General features: G+C 35.8%; 2 long non-coding RNA genes across 2 annotated transcripts; both read right to left on the bottom strand.

Annotated features, from left to right (window-relative positions):
- Positions 1-2,982: 2,982 nt before the first annotated feature.
- LOC116257554 (uncharacterized) lies at positions 2,983-10,439 on the bottom strand. The gene is made up of 3 exons (XR_004173425.2): positions 10,326-10,439; positions 10,124-10,256; positions 2,983-3,328 (listed from the first exon to the last, which is right to left on the bottom strand). It is a non-coding gene; the product is annotated as an uncharacterized LOC116257554 (long non-coding RNA).
- Positions 10,440-16,391: 5,952 nt separating this feature from the next.
- On the bottom strand, positions 16,392-19,408 carry LOC116257359 (uncharacterized). The gene is made up of 2 exons (XR_004173359.2): positions 19,275-19,408; positions 16,392-16,732 (listed from the first exon to the last, which is right to left on the bottom strand). It is a non-coding gene; the product is annotated as an uncharacterized LOC116257359 (long non-coding RNA).
- Between the last annotated feature and the right edge of the window lie 2,661 nt (positions 19,409-22,069).

The following is a 22,069-nucleotide window of genomic DNA, read 5'->3' as shown; positions in this document are numbered from 1 at the left end:
TACTGTCAACCGTTTCGAACTTCAGTAAAACATTTACTGGCACATAGCAATGTTTTTGCAGATGTTTTTCAGTTGTCATTGAATCCTTAGTTTTTGTCGTTGAGAACAATATACCAAGTTATTTATGAATATTCTACGATCTTTGAAGTAAATATTTATTTTTTAGATAGATTCATAGAACACTCGGATCGTAGGATTGGCATTAGTGGTAGGCATTAATCTAGGATTAATTAATGAATATATATGTGCATAAATAAATTAATAAATTGATATCTTCAAAATCAAGGATCTAAATTGTATAAAGTGAAATAACACTCAAAACATGAGTGTGGATTTGTTATTCGTCCAAAACTTAATTAATGTGTATTTATATTTATTCTTGAAAAATATATGAAAAATTGAAAACGTATCAAAGTTTTATCATTCCTTTTGTTGGATATATATGGATCTCCTCGATTCTTTCACATCAGGCGAAAGTTTTTGAGATTCAAAAGATTCCAAAATATGAGATTGGATTTGTACTTGGTTCCAAACACAAAGCTAGATAAAATTTTTTGAGGTTGAAAGGGTTTAAACTATTTTTTATAATATAAATTAATCAATCCAAATTAACTTATTTGTTTCACGAAAATTGATTTATACAGCAATATAAAAAGCATAACTTCAATGTCATGAATAACTAATTAATTAATATACTAAGGCTAAAGTAAATAATTAATTTAATTTGGATGAAGACGAAAGAGATCTAGCGCCTTTTTATGGGTTAGAACGATCAGGAGCAATGATATAGTCATTAACAGTGTAAGTTGGTTGGCATAAATTTGGAAAACAAGAAAAACTGACGTGATTGAAAAATAGCAGATGAGAGGAGGCCTATCACGTAGGCATAAGAAGAAACGAAGTGTCCCAACCATTAGAACAGGGTCTTGCTATCCAAAAGAGAAAGAAGAAAAGGTTTAAACACAAAAAGAAGTCAGGATGTTGGAGTTGGGCGGCAAGGCCATCTATTTTAAAGGGGTCTGAGATCCAAATTATACGGTTGCTGTCACGATTGAGATTCACGCACACATCTTTTATACCGTAATAGGTCCCAACGCAAGCTCTATAAACCATGAAGGTGATAGACATACGAGGAAGTAGTTGCCTCTATTTAAGAGTGGTGAAAACATGAACCACTCAAATGAAAAAAAAAGCGCTAATTAACCTACATTTACTGTCTTCTCTACTCTTCACATAATCACAATGAATTTTCTAAGAGAAGAGGAAAAGTTGGCTTGTTGATGACCGTTAGTTTGTTACACATCATCCATATTGGGCTATCCATATTAGGCTAAAAGATGTTTGCTGTGAAATTAAGCTTAGGCACATGGCCGGGCTACTGGCAGGTACTCGGTAGTCAGCCCCCAAATGAAGGGCACCGGGCCACCGGGCCAGTCCCATACGTTATCGGGCCAGCCTGGCTGGGCGCAATGAAACCAGTTCAATCAGATAAAATTTTTAATATATATTTTATTATTTTTTATATATAATTATAATATTTTATTATGATTAATTATATATATATATATATTATATTAAATATATATATTTTTAATTTAACTCGGCCAAGCCGACCGGATGTCCAGGCAATGCTCTAATGAAATTTAATAAATTTATGGGCCCTCACCAACGTTAAAAACTAAAAGGGAGGGAGGGCTAAAAACGCCGGTCTATGCTTCAATCGACAACTCTTTCCTTTATTATAATGAAAGAATTATACAATCAGGATCGTCTGACTGTCGCAAATTTTGACTGTATAAATAAAATTTTAAAGACAAAATTTCACCTCAAATTAGAATTTAAAAATTTCAGTTTTAATTAAAATTTAAAAAGTGATGAATTAAAACTATGGTGACAACATGTGCCTCAAGCAGAGATGAAAAAATTATGGAATTCTGAAAATCGCAATTTCCACGGTTAGAACAAAATGGTAATTTCAGAATTTTGATTTAAGAATGAGTCGAAGATTTTGAAATCAAATATTTGTTTGATTACACAATTCTAGTTTCAAAAACATGCCCACCTCATATTGTGAAGGCCATTCATGGCTAACTTCAGTGGGCGGAAGATCAACAGGGATCCTAACTTGCTTTGTGAATTTTCGTTCAAATTAAAATTATATATTTACTCCACTATTCTTAAATTAATTATTTGTCAAACTAGTCATTTAGTTTTCTCAAAGTTGACGGCCGTTTTACATCATTAAGGTGGTACTTTTGTAAAAACTCTCTCTCTGGTTTGTGAATTCTTTTTTCTTTTTGTGTTCCCAATTTTTTTGGGGAATTCATTCTCTCTCTCTCTCTCTCTCTCTCTCTCTCTCTCTCTCTCTCTCTCTATATATATATATATATATATATATATATATATATATATATATTCCTGATCACAATATCTTTTTTGTGAAATCTCTCTTTCTTTCTGAAAGTTCATATTCAGCTGATCATTTTTTAGATTTTAATAGTGTTTTTATAAAAAGAAAAAAATAAACGTCTCTCATAGCATATAATAAAAAATCAACATATTTCATAAAACAGCTTTGTTATGATCAAAATAGTTTATATATATATATATATTAGGATGTTTATATTTTATTTAAATTTTTTAATAACAAATTAAAGGGTTTGGTTTTTACCCACATATATATATATATATATATATATATATATATATATATATATATATATATATATATATATATATATATATATATACACGGTACTCACACAGGCAGAATAACTGTTGCTAAAAGGTAAAAACAGTAGCTAAAGTTTTTCATCTGCCGCCGAAACAACAGTAATTAATGGTTTTTAATCTTACGATCAAGTAAGAATTTGAAGTAATTATGCTACAAACTTGCAGCAACGGATTTTTGGCTTTGCATGGCAGGATCTTGGATGTTGCAAAAAACATGCTTCTTTCTGTAGTGTAGTGATTAGGCAGAGCTTAACTAATTTATTTCATTCCACGCGACATAAAGCGTACACATAAGGTTCTTGTAAAATCAACAAGAACCAGGACACACATACCCTGCATGCATGCTCGATTGCTAGCGGACAATAAGCTTGCACGCTTACTTTATTATTGACAAGCACCTTCGCTGCTACCATTATCATCAACATGCGTCAACACCGGCGAACCAGGAAGCCTCCTCAGTTCTGAGGGACACTCGTCCCTTTCAGGAACTCATCGTACTCCTCCTTCGAGCAGCATTTAGTGGGGCAGCAATAGTCTGCGCAGCACACGCCATGACGAATGCAGAGACTGCAAAAGCCTTTGTACTTATCTGCATCTATATTAATGATAATTAGGGAAAGCACATTGCATTCGGCCAAGTAACATGTGGTTTTTGGATGTCACAAGTGACAGCCCACATATATAAATTCAAAGGTCATATATATTGAGTAAAACAACTGAAAAAGAAATATTAAAAAGGGATTAGATTGCAGTACTTTTGGTCATTGCTGTAAATTTAATTAGTTCTAGAGAATATCTAATCCAAGGCACATGCACCAGTTATACATATACCTAAGAGATTTGTGTTCAGACCCAACTTATGTCAAAATAAAAAAATATACTTTTAAGAACGGCTAGAAAGCATTGCGAAAATTGCAGGCTGTGAGACTGTTATTACTAAAAGTAAATAGGAACAACCATCCTTTCATTCCTAAAAAGTTCTTTCAGGATAGTGTAGAAAAGTTATTTTAGGAAATGTTTTCACCTTTCCCAATGAAGAGCACTTAGAATGATCTTCAAAGCTCAATCCTTAAAGTTCCAATCTTAGTCACATATATAATTGTTGGGAAAAATGCAGCAGAATATATATAATTGTTGGGAAAAATGCAGCGGAATGTTATCCTATCTGTGATAGGCTTAGAGTCTCCTCACCAGCGGCGTCTCCTTTGTGCGTGAAGAGGCAGCAGCAACATCACACCAAGTGTTGGAAGAAGTGAAAGAAAAAAGGAACAAAACCATAGGTTATTCACGGGTTTGTTTCTACGAGGCGCGCCGGCTTGGGTAATCTCCCAAGATCAACCCTAAGTATGAGATTAGCTGAGCTTTTATAGACCGCCTCTTAGGGTTTCTCGATGCTCAGCAATGGTTATGACTTGAGAAATTTGGTTAGTTTTCATATTTAATCTCATAACTGCAAGTGAGCCCTCTTGCAATTACAAGATGTAAATATAAGGTTCAAGGCTGTTATCCAACATCTTCCACTTGGCCATGATACCGTCAGATTGTTTCCACTGTTTGTGGGTTTCTTTAATTTTAGTTATGTTGCTTTTTATAATGGTTTGTTCATCGTAACTTGAATTTTGTTTAAGGTTTGTAGCGAAGTTTTCTATTCAATGGTTTTTATTTGCAACCTTTCAAGTATTCAATATATTTTACATTAGTTACGAGGTTTTCTTCATGCACAAGTATTTCCATCGTAACATACTACAAAAAATACTTAGTCCCATGTGGACCACAAGCTTTGCATAAATTCATCAATAATTCTCTAGATAACAATGCTAGCAATGGATATTCTCTTCTTGTTCAATAATCAAGTTAGCCTAGATACTTTTCAACCACAAAGAGGCAAACCAGGATGTTTTGAATCCCATACGGGTTATATGCTTGACACATAAATCATTACGAAAGCTAATAACTATATGAATATATCTTTTGTTTCATTCATATATCTGAAAACATTTAACTGTCATAAAACAAGGTCAACATGAACTTTCTTAATGTATACTAACAAACCAAATTAGAAGCCTATACCAGGTCGAACACACAAACTCATATATATAGAAAACAAATTATGTATTTTCTTTTTATTGTTTTCCACAATTGCTTAACTTCTTTAACAACAGGAGTTTCAAAGCATTCATACAATACATTATCATATGACAAAACATTAGTTTTCCAATATAGTATAAGTATATTCAAGTGTGTTCCCACTTTTCAAGTATTTATATAGTCATCAACTTGATTAGCAACACCTAACCTTTATTATGACTATTTAAAAGAATGAGCAATTAACTGATAGTCTATAATACAAGCACTTTTCATCTTGTATAGTTTTCATCAATATATCATTTCATGCAAAGAATTTCATTTAACTCATCATTTATATCATAATTTTCATAACTAAATATTTATATCTTAACAAGCAAATAAATCACTTATTGTCATGTCAGATTTGACAAGTATTTCATAAAGTTCAACACATAGTTTTACTACCAAATGCACAAAACAACAATTCAAGTATCGCCACAAGATGATCTTTGAGATCACTAATAAGCCTCAGTCGGTTTATTATCAAACTGATTCTTAGTCGGTTCAATACTTGATTACTTATTAACATATTTAATTGATCAAACTTGATCATCAAATGAATAATTATATTTGTACTATTGAAATAGTTTCATCTCGTGCAACAAAAAAAAAAAAACATCATACAACCTACTTTATTTGGGTATCCAATGCATATGTATTTACAAACATATTGTTTTATTTTTAGATATGCATTTAACATGCATTATAGATATCCAAAGATATCAATATGGATCTAGTTACTGTGGATCTTATTATGTTCATGAGTATTATTTTACACCTCATGACAAATATTAAAATCAAATTCATTCTCAAATAGAAACTTGCTTCATAGTATGTTGACATAGTTTCATATACAAATGAACAAATAACATGATATGCTTGGATCTAATATAAAGAAGATAAGGATGTTTAACCATATATCCAAATTTATATATTCAAATCTGAATCAAAGCTGTATCTAAGGTGGATCTCAAGTAATAAATAGATCCAATTCCAAACGCTATATGAATATAAAGATTCAGATTATATTAGCATAAATCTAAACTAGTAATATCCACAATACAACTAATATGATTTTAAAACACATGATTCTCATTGAAATATTATATAATATGATTCAACAATCATTAGCCTATCTTTCTTCTCAAAAATTCAAGTTATCATGTACTAGCACTTTAGTGCTATAAAACTTCAAGTAAATGCCTTCTTGCCAATATGAATATTAGTTCAACAGTGTCATACTACATTTCATGAGCATGCATTAAATCAAATTGGTTTTCCTAAGAAAGAGAAGCAAATCAAACTTTATTCAATAGTTTTCTATAATGATCTTTGGATCCAACATGACAACAAATATTACAATATGATCAGATCCAGAAGCAAACATCATAACATTTATTGGAATAAAAGCCTAAAAAAGAGAAGCAAATCAAGTTTTATTTAATAGTTCTCTAGAATGATCTTTGGATCTAGCATGACAACAAATATTACAAAATGATCAGATCCAAAGGCAAACATGATAACATTTATTAGAACCAAAGCCTAGGAAAGAGAATCAAATCAGACTTTATTCAATAGTTCTCTAGAATGATCTTTAGATCCAGCATGACAACAAATATTACAATATGATTAGATTCAAAACCAAACATGATAATATTTATTGGAACCAAAACAAACATGATATAAATTTTTCTCACATATCCAAACAAGTCCGTTTAGATCTGAAACTAAACTTTATGTAATGTGAATTTCATCAATTCAAATATAGAAATTCAGATCTTATCAACATAGATCCAACCATAACAATAGGAAAAGATAACAAATATCTAATCCCAAAAGACAATCTAGTTCTCTTAAGTCAACACCAAAGATTTTTCCTTTAATTACTTTTAATGTGACGTAAATCTTAATTCACACCTGTAGTCATTTCAAATAAGAGCAAATAAAATTTCATATACTAGAACTTTTAGTACAACAAATCTTCCAATAATAAATTTCATTAATACGACTTCCATCATGCTTAAGAGTGTTACCTTACAACTGCAAGCAAAAATGCAAATAAGATGATATCTTGGATTCGATGAAAGTACAAGTGTTTGGAATCAATGATCCAAACAAGTTAACTTGGATCCAAATATATCATGAACCGAGCACAATGCTATATGATCTCACCATGTCTAAGAGTGTTGATTTACACCTCTTAGCATACCAACATACAATAATATAATCATTCAATTTAACTATGATAAACATACAATAATGTAATATTTATCACAAGAATATTCTTTCATAAGGAGCAAAAGAAATTCGTCTTTTAGCACTCTAGTGCTACTCACTTAGAAATTGTACAACTCATAAAATCATTAGATTTAAAAATCAATGCATATCATAATTTGTTTAGATTTAATATAAACAAGATCTTGATTTTGACCAAAAGATGTAACCGAGTCAAATCGAATCATGCTCCAAAAAAAATTGCAACGTTTACAGTGAGATCCAAATTCAACAGCCAAACAAATATATAAAACAAAATTTTGGTCAAAACTAAAATCACCATGAAACCAAACTGACGATGAATTATCCACAAGGTATGCATAATAGTGTATCTTTGAATATAAGTAGGATATGGATTTTAACAATGTACAAACCAATTAAGATATGAATATGTCATGATCTCAATGAATATAAATATGGATCTTTAAGTAAAATTCATATCATTCCAATGTGGATCCAACCACAATGATATCAACAATAGAATCAATATATATTTAAACAAAGAAAGAGGATCCAAATTCAAATACAATATAAGTGTGTTTCAACATAGTATTCATATCCAAGTAAGATTTTAGTTAGCTTCACAAACACAAGATTTGTATCGTCATTGAGTTATGCACACACTAAATAATAAAATTGCATAAACATACATATATGTTAACCATTTAGTCTTTATAATAAAATTGCATAAACATACATATATGTTAACCATTTAGTCTTTCGGTCTTGCCCAGTTTTGAGGCTCCTACTCTTGAAGTCATTAATTGTAAAAAATAATAAAAGGAGAACAATATGAGGATATCATATAAGGAGATCCGTAATAATAATATAAAGCATGCACATAAATCTCAAATTTAAACTTAAACTTAGAACTTGAATTTCCCTTTGCTTTTCAAATATATTTTCAGAACCTTCTTTCGGCAAGTCAATAAGCCTAAAGGTACCAGTACGTAATTGTACATAAAACCTTGGTTTTCTGCAGAAATTGCAAAAGGTTTTCGTGGAACCCACTTTCTGCAATTTATAATAAATCTGAGGGTATCACCACGCAATTTTGTATAAAATTCTCGGTTTTGCTGAAATTAACATTCGAAAGCCTCTTTTTGAAAAGTTTTCAGCAAAAACGTCACGACAATATATTTACAAAATATGACAGCATTTTTAAAAATTATGCAAAATTGATGGACTAAATTTGTAATTTTCAAATATTCAGTATAAATAGATTTCGACCCGTGAAAACTTCATTTTTGCGCCCCATTTTCTCTCTCCTCGGGAGAGCTTTTCTCTCCTCGCTCGAGGTTCTGCGCTAGGGTTTCCTACTGCCGCTTCTACCGGCCGACCGACGCTTCCAGCCGCCTTCCTGTCCTTATCTGCTCTCGCTCTTTCTGTCCCGGCAGACCCAGAGGAGGGACAGGAGGAAGTCGCCTCCTTCTCTACTCTCGCTCCTTTTATGTCGGCAGACCCAGAGGAACGACAGGAGTTCGTCTGCAGGGCTTCAAACGCCGTCTTCTTCCTTTACCCAAGTCGCCTCTCTGCTACCAGCATGAGGACGTCTCAGCTTCTGGCACGAGGAAGACGACTGGGTTCCAGTCCGTCGGGCGTCTGCTGCTCGTCGGTAGAGACAGAGGGGTCGAGGTTTAAAAAACAGGGGACTTTATGAGGTCCAACGAAAAAAAAAAAAGAGGAAAAATATTCGTCGCTTAATCTTTCCTTTCTTTTTGACGTTTCTCCTCTTTCTCTGCGAGCACTGCAGTGGTCGTTTTCGGTAACCGGCGACCATTGTGCATCGACAAATCAGCAGACAAAAATCTGATGCCTCAGTTCCCAGAAGCAGCAAGCGATTGGAACGAAGGGAGGCGGATGGCGAACCTCCCATTCTCTGGTTTTCTACCGAGGGTTTAAATTCACAGAGAGGAAACAAGGAGGTTCCCGGGGCTTACAATAAGCATACAACAGTGGGCATGATCTTAACACAGCGACATACATGAGTGCGCAGGCGGTGTTCATTATAAACATGACAACCACCACATAATAACATCGCACCACAAAAGTCAGATTGAACTTACAGGGATTCAAAGAACCTGTTTGACATGAAGAGCATCTCCTATAAGGGGGTCACTCAATCGATCTACGTTTGGTTTCTGGGAAAAGGATAAGGAAGTCTGGGGTAGGACGAAACGTACTCTGATTTTCAGCCATTTCACTTGCAAAAGCCACCTGCACAAGTAAGAGAAGGGCTACAAACAAGACGGAAAGGAAGCTCGCGTCATGGTAGCAACCAACTATATGGCTCAGGGAATCGAAGAGGAGTGGAAACAACCACAAATTAATGCAAATCATTCTCTGTGTTATATATCAAGCAACATGGAGTGAGCTGCGTGTTTGACATCAAGAGTGTCACCAACACGATAGAGGCAATAGGCATAAAATGTAAAGTTTTCAGTTAGGAGGCAATTGCCCACAACTGCCTTGCAAGAGGGTGACATGATCTACTCTGGGCTAAAATTTTTGAAAGGAAAAAGAAGCAAAGGAGGACTAGAGATCAGCATAGGTGCAAAAGCCATAGAGGACAGCAAGAGAAGGGCAAGAAAGAGGATTAAAAGGGAAACTCGCTTCATTGTAAATAGCAACTGCAATTGGTTGAGAAAGACACTGCAACTGCAATTGGTTGAGAAATTGGTTGAGCATGTTGTTCATAATATGTCTTTGAGCATGTTAAAGTGTGTGAGCTTTTAGTGTTCGAAAGAGAGATATGGGGAGGCAGTAAAGATGAGACCACTCAACTATCGAAAACAACTAATATAATTAGACAACCGCAGATCGGTCAATCCCGTTGGCGTTTCATCAAGCAACTCTTTCGTGCAGTTGCCTATTTGACATCAAGAGCAACACAGTGACATGATCCCCTGCTCTCACCATGAATATTCCCCAAATAAATGCCAAACAACTTCTAAAGGAAGAACGACTAGATGGGAAAAAGAAAACATACGGGAATCTTCAACCAATTGACGCCCAACAGCCACAGAGGATAGCAAGAGAAGGGCGAGAAAGAGGATTGAAAGGGAAACTCGCTTCATTGTGAACAGCAACTGCAACTGGTGGAGGAAGACTGGACGAGTGCACTGCAGAATGAAACCTCATCCATCATCTATTTATATAGGCCTGAGACTGAGACTTACTAAGAGATTTACCTTTTTAGAGAGTGAGAGAGAATGAATGAGGGTGGACCATGTACATCATAGATGAAGATGAAGCTTGCGTCTTGAACTAGACAACTAAGAAAGATGCAACACAGCCCGCCGTCGCTGGTCAAGCCTGCATCCCTTTAACCTACACACTTTAATGAGACACTTACTTGAACGCTATTTGAATACGACCACGTGAAAAGATACTATTTAACACAAAGTACTGTATATTTGACGAGCTGCAAAACCAACATATTTTTATTCTCACAAAAAATGGCAGTGTAGCGTTTTCAAAGTGAGAAAGGTTCTCAAACATTAATGTCCATTTCTAATCTCCTCTTTGATAAAAACTAAAAATAAAAAATAAAAACAACAAGTAAAAAATCTGCCCCTAAAATCGCTAAAAATCGTTGCTATGAACATGGCCGAGGAAAGGTTGTGCATTAGAAGATGTGAATTGTGAGATCTTCAGTAGATTTGGATCTTAAATCCATATTACATTATGTAAGGTTGCATTGACATACTATGATTGTTTACACTTTGGGGTATCTTATTGCCAGCATCTGTCTTTTTCTCCTCCCTCTCTCTCTCCACCACTGGGAAGACCCCCACCATCATTGGCCTTTTCCTGGCGCTTTTGTCTTTCCCTTCTAAAGGCTCACACACCTCTCTCTTCTCTTCCTCTTTCTCTACAGTGACCAACCACTATAGAGAAAGGGCTCACATTTTATATATAACAAAGTGAAAATAATGGGAAGGACCGGTGATGATAGCTGGTCGCTTCTGGCGGCTAGCCTTGGAGATAAGAGGAGAGAGAGAGAGAGAGAAAAAGGGAAAAGGGAGGTTGTTTCATTGCAGACACCGAGTTCAGCCCACAGTATTGGTGCACCATGTTCACAGCAAAGGACTAGAAAGATAAACATGAAAAAAAAAAAAAAAAAACTGAAAAACTATAAAAGGCAAATCTTTTAAATGCTGATATCCACTCCTCTCCGATTCTGTCTCCAATCAACGTCACAGTCATTCTGTAGCATCAGCGGGGCCACTTGCTTTACTGCATACGGATCTGCGACAGAAACTTTTCCAAAGAAATCAGACAAGAAAAAAATAAAAACTTTGATATTTAACTAAGAAATTCAAAGAACGATATCTGATCAGATTCAATTTAAGCTTCCTATCAGATTCAGATTTGGATCATAATTAGTTTTAAATACCTTATATCCAATGTCTATCTGCATTCAGCCATGCGATTTGGCAGCCAAAGGCGATCCGTCGGTGCTGGTTGGGTAGGGAACACAGGGGCTGCTCCCCTGGCCCCTTTCTTTTTGTTTTTGCTTTTTGTTTTGCTTTTTTGAATTTTTGTTTTGTAATCATCCCAAATTTTAAAAAATTTTATGTTTAGCAATTTTCAAACATTTTTGTGATAATTGTACGGACAACTTTCAAGGATTTTTTTGGCGTCCAACACTTCAATTTCTTTAATTGTGGACAAAATTTTCTTTTATTTGACTATCAACAATATGTGAGTCTTGTTTGGATCTAATTTTAGACTTTGGACACAATGCCTAATCTCAATTTAGACTTATTCTGTAATTCAAGCTGGGATCTAATTCAAAACCACATACAAAAGCCTAAAACAAATGCCAAGATCCAAATCTAGATCCAAAACCCAGCCTAAATCCAAAATAGAGCCATAAAACCAAATCTAGATCCAAATACTAGCCCCGGATCCAAAATAGAACCCTAGATTAAAACCACATACAAAATGGATATATATCCAAATCTAAATTCTAAAACTGGATCTACAATGAAACTTTAGATCTAGACCATTATTCAAATATCAATTTTGGACTCATTTGATCCCTATTTGTGCCTTTCTATCAATCCAGACCCAAGATCCAAAGTTTAGGGTCATATCCTCTATTTGTTACAAATTCTTGATCTAAAACAAATTTAGATCCAATTCCATGTTTTTACCTTAGTCTATTTCTAAATTTGTGAATCAAAACCAATTATGAATTTTAGATCAAAATTCGAGATCCAAATCTAAATATATTATTTTTGATCAATTCTAAGCTTTTGATCCAGCTCCAAACATACAAGTCACATATCATTCCAAAGTCCAAGTATCGAGACGTTAGGTTCATTTTCCAAATACCAATCATTTTTAATTCAAGATTTTCGAAATAACCTTATTTTATGGAAATATCTCAAAATGCCCTTCGTTTTCTCGAAATATCCTTTCATTTTAGAAAAATAACATTATATTTTCACAAAAATACAACAATACCCTTTGTGGGGCCTGCAGCTAACGTGGCAGGCTGACCAAGTCAGTCTTGCCAATTCAGGCCGGGGAAAGCTTGGCCTTCGTGCCTTGGTGCACCTGGCACTTCTCAGGCGTGGCCTGCACGACCAGGCTGGTCCTACGGCCGACCATCACTGGCCAGAATAGGCCTGTGGCTGGCCAGCTCGGCCTGTCTAGGCCTTGCAGACATGCAGCGGGCCAGGCTTAGGCTGCCCGAGCCTTGGGTGGGCAAGCTGCCCCTCGCACGGTCAACCCTCATATTCACATATTTTTAGACAAATTTGTTCCTCTTTGTTTTTAAGCAAATAATGACTAATTAATGGCAAATTTCAATTTTAAAAAAATATCACAATGCCCTTGTGTCTTCTTTCTCTATAAATACCTCATCATTTCTTCAATAATCTTTTCAAGCCTTTGATTTCTCTCTTCGCTTCTAGATTTCTTCTTTCTCTTCTTCTTCTTGTTCAATTTTTATATGCTTCCCTTGCCTTCAAGCAATGGAGTTGCTTTGATGGATGTAACTTCCACAATATCGGACGACTGAAGTTTTACCCAATTCAATGGCTATTGAACCCCAGGCCAAATTAATTTAATCATGCATATATGTACAGGAACAAACAAAGGAGGGCTATTTTTTTAAAAAAAAATATCACATTTTTATTTTATCCAAGGTAGTTTGGTCATTACACATATCTATATATGCATGCATAGGAGGAGTATGCTCGTAAGTAACCATCCATAGGCACTAGGGTTGGTGAAAATGAGAAGCGTACTCCATTTATGGTCTGCCCAAACTTGCTAGGGTAGTTAAAGTGTGATGGCTACTACATTTCATAATCCTGCCCACCTGTGACTAAGAGTATCAACATAAACCTCTTTAAGTGTGACTAAGAGTGTCAATATAAAAGTAAAGAGATTTCATGGGGTAGATGTAGGCCTCTTGCCTATCTAATCAAAGTTTTTGATGGCTAGCAATGGCATCAGTCATAATGTCTTGTCTTGAGCTGGTGTGCCAAACTGAAAAACCATTGAAGAAGAGAGAGAGAGAGAAACTGAGAAAAAAAAAATACAAAGGGAAATACATGATATGTGGTTTGGCCAAAAAAACCAACATCCATGTGGCATCTTCAATAGGTAAGAACTTAATTCGACTAGTGAGGCGTATAGATATTTATTAAGTTATGTCAGAATTCTCCGCCTTTACACGAAATGTTTACTTGCTTATTAAGATCTGTTTACATTCCTTATCTCTTTAATTACTAAGTCTATTTTGATCTCTACCAGTAGAATGATTCCCCTGCCATTGTTTGTGCTTCATCCATATCATAACAGCTTGACCTTTTGCATGCCTTATTACTTCTATTAGGCTTTAGTTGCCTACTAGATGTATTCTCAGCTCCCTTAATTAGTTACTTATATTTTGATGTTTGTGGTATTAGCTCACTTATTTTATTTTTCCTTAATTTTAAAGTTTTTTATTTTTTTAAATTTACTGTTTCTTCCATTTTTCTCAACTTGGCCGCGTTCTACTAAGGAAAAGCCTTACCGTTTAAAACACCAAAACGTTTTCTGTGACGATGATTTATACCAATCAGTAAATGTTGCTGGAAGAAATCTCAATACAGTACACAATATTAGAAACTGTTTGTATATTAGTATCCTACTGTATATTTTACACACACACATATATATATATAAGCGTATTCAATACAGAATAGGAAAATAATATACAATCTTGCAAGTTCAAATAAGACAAAGGCCAAGGCTGTCAGAGCCCAGTTCAAACCCATGTTTGTTTGGTTCAGTTCAAGAAGATGGAATCTGATTAATAGAAAGATTTCTCACCTCAGTATTCTAATAATCTGTGAATAGGATAATGATCAACACTTGCAAACTTTACAAATGCACAAAATGAAATGGAACACTGGCTCCCATTACAGGTTACCGTTCTACCACGACAACTTAGGGCAGAACCCAAAACAATCAATTGGGACTCAAGTGGGAAGCACTAGATCCATCAATTGAAATAAGACCATTATACAGAATAGAAGAATAATGCTCGCCAGAATCGAGTTGATGACGAAAGTGAAACAAGGAAGCCCTCATAGCTGACAAAACAATGCTCACCAGAATCGAATTGATGACGCAAGTGAAACAAGGAACCCCTCATACCTGAGAAAGAGGGGAAAGTAAAAAGAATTGAAAATGAGTTACTATATATTGGTGCTTAGTGATGGAGCCAAAAACATGTTGAAAAATGCTATAACAAAGGTTCGTCTATGCGATGATCTATGCCATCGCCGCTATAGGATGTTTCTCATCAACTTCCCAAAAGCGAGAAGTTTTTCAGACGATGATCCACTCACCGTCAGTAATGCTTTCACTTACTGACATTAAGACATAAACGTCAATGAAAAAGGATTTTTACTGACATATGCTTTTTCCCACATCAGTAAATACATATGTTTTTTGTAGTGAAAGGGCAAGCTCAATAATTCAGCGTTTATCTGGAAAGGGAGTTTTAACATACTGTTATGCATCTGTTACTTTGTCAATATCCTTTCATTTATATTACGTTACTATTTTATGTATCTGCTATTGTTCTATACATGATGCCGGGAGTTTTAACATACTGTTACTTCTGCCAAACACAAACAAATATAGTGAGCCCATGTGGATGGAAAGTGATAGGTCGCCTACTGATCTCTAATTATGGTGAGTTTGTTTTAGGATTTCTTAGTAAATGTTCATATCCCCGTGCGGGATTCATTTTTTGTGATATATATTTTCAAAAAAAAAAAAAAGTTAGGTTGAGGGTCTACCATCAATCGGTGGGGAGATCTCCAATTTGCTCTTTCAGGTACTTGCCTTTGATATAAAAGCTGCTTGCAGTGACCTTTTTTAACCAGAGACGAAGCTAGAATTTCTTTTCTAAATGGACCAAACCATATCTTAAAAATCTTGACATTGCCTAAGTGGAAGACTTGTGTTCTTTAAGATCTTCTAAGCTCAATGGTTTCTGTCTCACCTTTTTCAACTTAATGGGTTTGATCTTAGTCCCAGTCACAGTCTGCTCTTGGATTTACATGATCGTTTTCCTTTCATTTTTTTTTATTTTTTAAATTTTATTTTTAACCAAACATGTTTTTAGTTTTATTTATTTGTCCTTCCTCTCCTTAATTAACCAACCAAACACAGGACATGGGCAGTTTCTTTATTTTTTACATTAACAACTAAATATTCTCTTTGTTATATGTATGAATGCTATGAAAATATGTGAATGAGTACCCCTTGGAGAAAATTTTACTTGCTCAGCAGCCACTGCAAGAAGGCAACAACTGCGGCAACCCTTCTGTTAAACTCCAACATGTGAAACGAAACTATTATCCGCCAACGAGTAGCCTGTCTCCGTCCTTCCAGTTTCACTTTTGAAGGACTCCAAAATAATATAAACGCATGGCCATGAAAATAGATCGGAACATATCCCGATTTTATAATTTCAACTTCATTCAGTGAACTAAAACTTGAATCTGATCGCTAATCGACTTCCAATTGGAAACAAGTAGATGCTCTAAAATGTAATTTAATAAATTTGTGGGCGCTCCGCTTTGAACAACAGTAATTTTTTTTTTATTTTTAAATCTTATGATCTGAAATGGATTTGAAGTAATTGCGTCACAAACTTGCAGCAATGGTTTTTTGGGTTTTCAAGCGATTCTTTAGGATGTTGCTAAGCACATGCTTCTTTGTAGTGATTAAGCAAGGCATAACTAATTTATTTCATTCCACAGGTAGAGACACGCGATATAAACGTACACAAAGGTTCTTGGAAACAACAAGAACCAGGAGAGACATACTCAGCGTGCATGCTCGATCCCTAGCAGACAATAAATATGCACGCTTACTTTATTATTGACAAGCACTTTCACTTCTACCATCATCATCCATCATCGCAGGAGAATCAGGAAGCTTCAGTTGTTGGGGAGACTCTTTGCTTTCAGGAACTCCGCATACTCCCCATTACTGCAGCAAAAATCACCGCAACAGTTACTTTTGCAGCATAGCAATCTGCCCCTGTAATCTGGGCAGAGTTTTGGGCAGATTGTATCTGTATCCATACGAACGATAATTAGGGAAATCATATTGCATTCGGCCAAGTAACAGGCCATTTTAGATTTCACGAGTGACAGCTCCACACCAAAATTATATATTGAGTAAAATTAGTGAAAAAAGGAAGCTTAAAAAGGGGCTAGCTACATTGTAACAATTTTGATCGTTGGACTATATTTAGTTCTAGAAACTATGTATCTAATCCAAAACGCATGCATCTATATGTAAGAAACTTGTATCCCGTATCACTCCTTCATACATTGGTTTTCAGACCAAGTTGTGTGCCACAACACCAAATAGACTTTTAGAGCGGCCAGAAGGTTCTGGCTGTCATATACTTCCTAAAAGTAAATAGGAACAACCATCCTTTCGTTCCCAAAATGTTCTTTGAATGTAGTGTGCTAAGCTATTTTAGAAACTGTTTTGCCAGTTGCCCAAGGAAGAGCTTTGAGAATGATCCTCTAAATGCGTTCTTAAAAAGTTCAAAACTTAGTTACATACATTATAACTTATATATATGAACAGTAAACTCCCCCATGCAATAATGTCAATTTTAGGAATGGTAAGCCCGGCCACACACACACATAGATATTGGAGAGACAAAAGAAAAAAAGAGAGACAGCAAAAGCACAAACTTATTGATGTTTATAATTTGCTGTGTCCTTAGCTGGGAGGTCTATTTTTTCCTTGTTGTATTAAATTTGCCATAAGGAAAAAGATAAGCCGCAGGAAACTGGGAGAAGAAACCAACAATAACATGATGAATGCATGCAAAAAAGTTCTAAAAAAGCTTCATGCAACAAAATAAGCTTAACTAACATGCTCATTTATGTCTTTTAGCATACTCATGTGTGTTCATAGTGGCGTTACCTAGAGAGAGAGAGAGGTTTGGGTGGCAGCGTAGACAAGACAAGATCACACTCCCCAGATATCAAACATTGCCAGTAGAAAACAACCAAAAAATCTCTCCTCTATCACTGGTTGCTCCAGATCTCTCTGTTTCTCTAATGCAAACCTCACACGCACGTGAACGTGAGCACGCAGAACGGTATGCTCAATGATACATATATGCTCCTTAGAGTTTTTACTTGTATCCGACTTATCTTTGGCTATACTTGTTTCGTATGTAAGGGTGAGCCTTCATTAACAAACAGTGGTAATAGAGCGTGAGCATCTTGCTATGCTCGCAACAACAACATAGGTGCTCACACCTTTGATAATTGACCTGAAGAAATAACTTAACGGTTTATAAGGTTCTCATGATATTTTCCGTTTTAGAATGCTAAAAGAGATATGGTCAATGCATTATTTTTCAGGCAAATATGATCTTAATGGATGGTTGATAGAAAAAAAAATTAAAAAAAGTCTAAATTAATATTACATAAATGAAAATATTCATTACTTTTTTTTCAATGTTTGTCTTTCAACTTTCCATTACAATGAATCAGACGTTTCTTGCAAGTGAACAAGTGACACTCTAAATAATAGAACTACCATACAATTTTTTCTATGTATGTGTGTACGTACATGCGTATTCCGCCAGAGGGGAAAACAGAGCGCCATGAAGAAGGCCAACGATGGTGGGGTCTTGTCCACGTGAAGGGAGATGGGTGGCCGGTATCGAGAGAGAGAGGAAAAATAATGAGAAGCGCGGGCCATTTCTAGGCCACTCATTAAAGTATGTAGGTATGGCCAAGATGTGATCCAAAATGTACCTACTTGTATCTAAATACCCAATTCTTGTACGTATCTTGGGGCTGCTGGACAATTGCTCACACCAGCTACAAAAATTTGCTTCATTTACACATAAAAACTACGAGTGCGCCTCTAAGTTTGAATGTTAAAATAAGAGTGCCGTATGGTGTACTTCTCGTTAATTCCAATACTATATTACGAACCTTGTTATGTAACAAAACTGCAACAAGGCCGAAGAATGTAGCTAAGCAAGATAAGCTGAAAATTAAGGAGTAGAAGCTAACAGTCACACTATATGTCTGCATGCATGCAAACAAGTAGTAGAGAAAAAGCTGCAAAAAACCAAATCAATGGGCACGCTCATATACGTGTCGTTAAGAAATATGCTATTGTGTGTGGTCGTAGTCTACTTGTGTCGGTGTGCATGCGCCGGAGATAGAGAGAGAGGGAAGCAAGCTGGGAGAGGCTGTTCTGATCATGAGCTGGTGAGACCCCAAATATCAAACACCAAAAGAAAACAACCTCAAATTAATGTAAATCATTCTCCGTGTTATACATCAAGCAACATGGAGTGAGGTGCGTGTTTGACATCAAGAGTGTCTTAGACCAACACAAAGCCAGAAAATTTGAGCTTAGATGCTATAGGCATAGAATGTAAAAGGGTACAAATATGTAAATGAGAAAAATTGCTTATAAATATTAACACAAAATAAGAAATTTCAGTTGGGAGGCAATTGCCGACAACTGCCTCGGCAGCTGCAACAGGGTGACATGATATACTCTTGATGGGCTAAAAGTTTTGAGGAAAAGGAAGCAAAGGAGGACTAGAGATCAGGAAAACAAACCCTTATTATTCTCATATGGTATACGTGCAAAAGCCGTAGAGGACAGCAAGAGAAGGGCAAGAAAAAGGATTGAAAGGGAAACTCGCTTCATTGTAAATAGCAACTGCAACTGGTGGAGGAAGGCTGGATGAGTGCAGTGCAGAATGAGACCTCATCCATCATCTATTTATAGGTGTGGCCTGAGATCCACCTTCTTGGAAAGTGAGAGAGAATAGATAAGGGTGGACCATGTACATCATCTCATCTGTGAGGTAGAATATGTCATCTCCATTACGTATTCGTATAGATGAAGCTTGCGTCTTCGACTAGAGAACTAAGAAGCTTGCGTCTTGGATTAGACAACTAAGAATGATGCAACACCGCCGACCGTCGCTGGTCAGGCCGGAATCCCTTCTTTTAACCTACAACCTGTAACGAGACACTTACATAACGCTATTTGAATACGACCTCGTGAAAAGATACTATTTAACACAAAGTACTGTATATTTGACGAGCTGCAAAACCAGAAGATAAATTTGACAACGGCAAATATAAATCAGAACAACTGACACCCACGAATTTGAACTCATGTTTTTTCCAAGATAACCAACATAGGATTATTCTCACAAAAAATAGCAGCGCAGCGTTTTCAAAATGAGAAAGGTTGAAAATAAACTCATAATCTCCTCTTTGATAAAAACTAAAAATTAAAAATAAAAACTGTAAGTAAAAAATCTGCCCCCAAAATCGCTATAAATCGTTGCTATAAACATGGCCGAGGGAAGGTCACCTATCGATGGAGCCTGAGCTAGATTAGGTATTTTCACTTTTTCTTCTATTTTTTCATTATTTAATGAGTAAAAATGTCCAGTAAAGAGCTCATTAGAGTTTAGGCTCCACACCTTTATTGAACGAAAAAAATGGGTATGTACGTTAATGGAAAAAATGGGAAGCATTAGAAGATGTGAATTGTGAGATCTTCAGTAGATTTGGATCTTAAATCCATATTACATTATGTAAGGTTGCATTGACATACTATGATTGTTTACACTTTGAGGTCTCTTATTGCCAGCATCTGTCTCTTTCAGGTCTCTTTCTCTCTTTGAGGGCCACCGGCCATCAGTCGGCAGCCGCCATCAGCGGTCTCTCTTGTTATTCCCTCCCCCCTCTTTCAGGTCTCTTTCTCTCTTTGAGGGCTACCAGCCATCAGTGGGCAGCCGCCATCAGCCGTCTCTCTTGTTATTCCCTCCTCCCCCCCTCTCTCTCTCTCCACCATCATTGGCCTTTTCCTGTCTTTCCTTCTCATGGGTCAGATACCTCTCTCTTTGTCTTTCGCTATAGTGACCAACCACTAGAGAGGGAGAGGGAGAGGGAGAGGGAGAGGGAGAGGGAGAGAGAGAGATAGAGAAAGAAACACAAAGTGAAAATAATGACAAGGACCGGTGATGGTAGCTGGTCGCTTCTGGCGGCTAGCCTTGGAGATAAGAGGAGAGAGAGAGAGAGAGAAAAAGGGAAAAGGGAAGTTGTTTCATTGCAGACGCCGAGATCTGCCCGAACCTCAGGGAGTTCCTCTTCTATGGTGGGCCTGGTCTCATTAACAGTTACGTTGGTCGGCGATGAATGGTTTCTAAAATCTACCAATGGGCATGAATTTAGAGCCTAAAGAACGTGATTGAAAAATGGCACATGAGAGGAGGCCTATCATGTAGGCAAAGGAAGAAAAGAAGTATCGGCACCATTAGAACGGCTTCTTGCTAGGCCTAACAGAGAAAAGGTTTGAACACAAAAGGAAGCCAAGATGTTGGAGCAAAAGGAAGCGAAGATGTTGCAGCTGGGTGATAACGCGGTCTACTTTAAAAGGGTTTGAGGTCCAAATTCTACCGTTGCTGTCATAATTCACTGCACTCATCTTTTACACCTTAATAGGTCTCGACCCAAGCTATGTGAATCTTTGAAGTGAACATGGATATGGAATCATCCTGCATATTATGTTAACTAAGCAGAATCATCCTGGATATTGCGAATGTCATAAAAATCTAAGAAAACACATTCTGCTGCTACCTTGTTGGGAGGCCGATCAGTGGCTTTCTAATTTAACAAGGGGCACTGATGCAAAACAAAAAAAAAAAAGATATTAGACATAATTAAATGGTTGAGGGGCACAAAACACATAAATAATTTTGGGGCATGTTATATGAATAAAAAAAAAATCGAAGATCACTAATATAAAAATAAATAAAACTTGTGAGCTTGTGTGGGCAAATGGCCATGTGTCACCTTGTCGATAGGGCCAAGTAGAACCTTACTTTTGTTACCTGAAAATGAAGGATCTAAATTTGCAAAAAAAAAAAAAAAAAAACTTAAAAGAGGACACAGCACCCATACTAGAACAAAATTTTAAAAAAAACTGAACCAAAGATTTCAGAAGCCTAGTGTACAAATTAAACCGAGCTTATTCACACCACCTCAAACCCAAACTTATCTGGAAACTATCTAGATAGAGAAAACCTTTGAAAACTGCACATCTGTGACGGGATGCCAAACACTACATCATGTCGTGACAACAGGTAGATGCACGTCAAATTGGCCGTAGAAATCTTAAATTTATGTAGTTTATTTTTTAAAACATTTTAGATTTTCAAATTACCTTAAAATATTTTATTTTATCCACTGTCACAAAAAAACGCGTGTTATTCTAGAAAAAGATGCGTATAATAGTCAGTCGTATAATACCTATACAAAACGTGTCTTTTTTAAAAAAACGTCATAAAATAAAAAACACAAAAAAACACTTATTATACAAGTTTTTTGTGTTT

Source organism: Nymphaea colorata, chromosome 7 (genome assembly GCF_008831285.2).
Source record: "Nymphaea colorata isolate Beijing-Zhang1983 chromosome 7, ASM883128v2, whole genome shotgun sequence".
In the NCBI taxonomy this organism is placed as follows: Eukaryota; Viridiplantae; Streptophyta; class Magnoliopsida; order Nymphaeales; family Nymphaeaceae; genus Nymphaea; species Nymphaea colorata.
The sequence above is the reverse complement of the archived record's forward strand: the minus strand, read 5'-3'. Positions and strand labels throughout refer to the sequence as shown.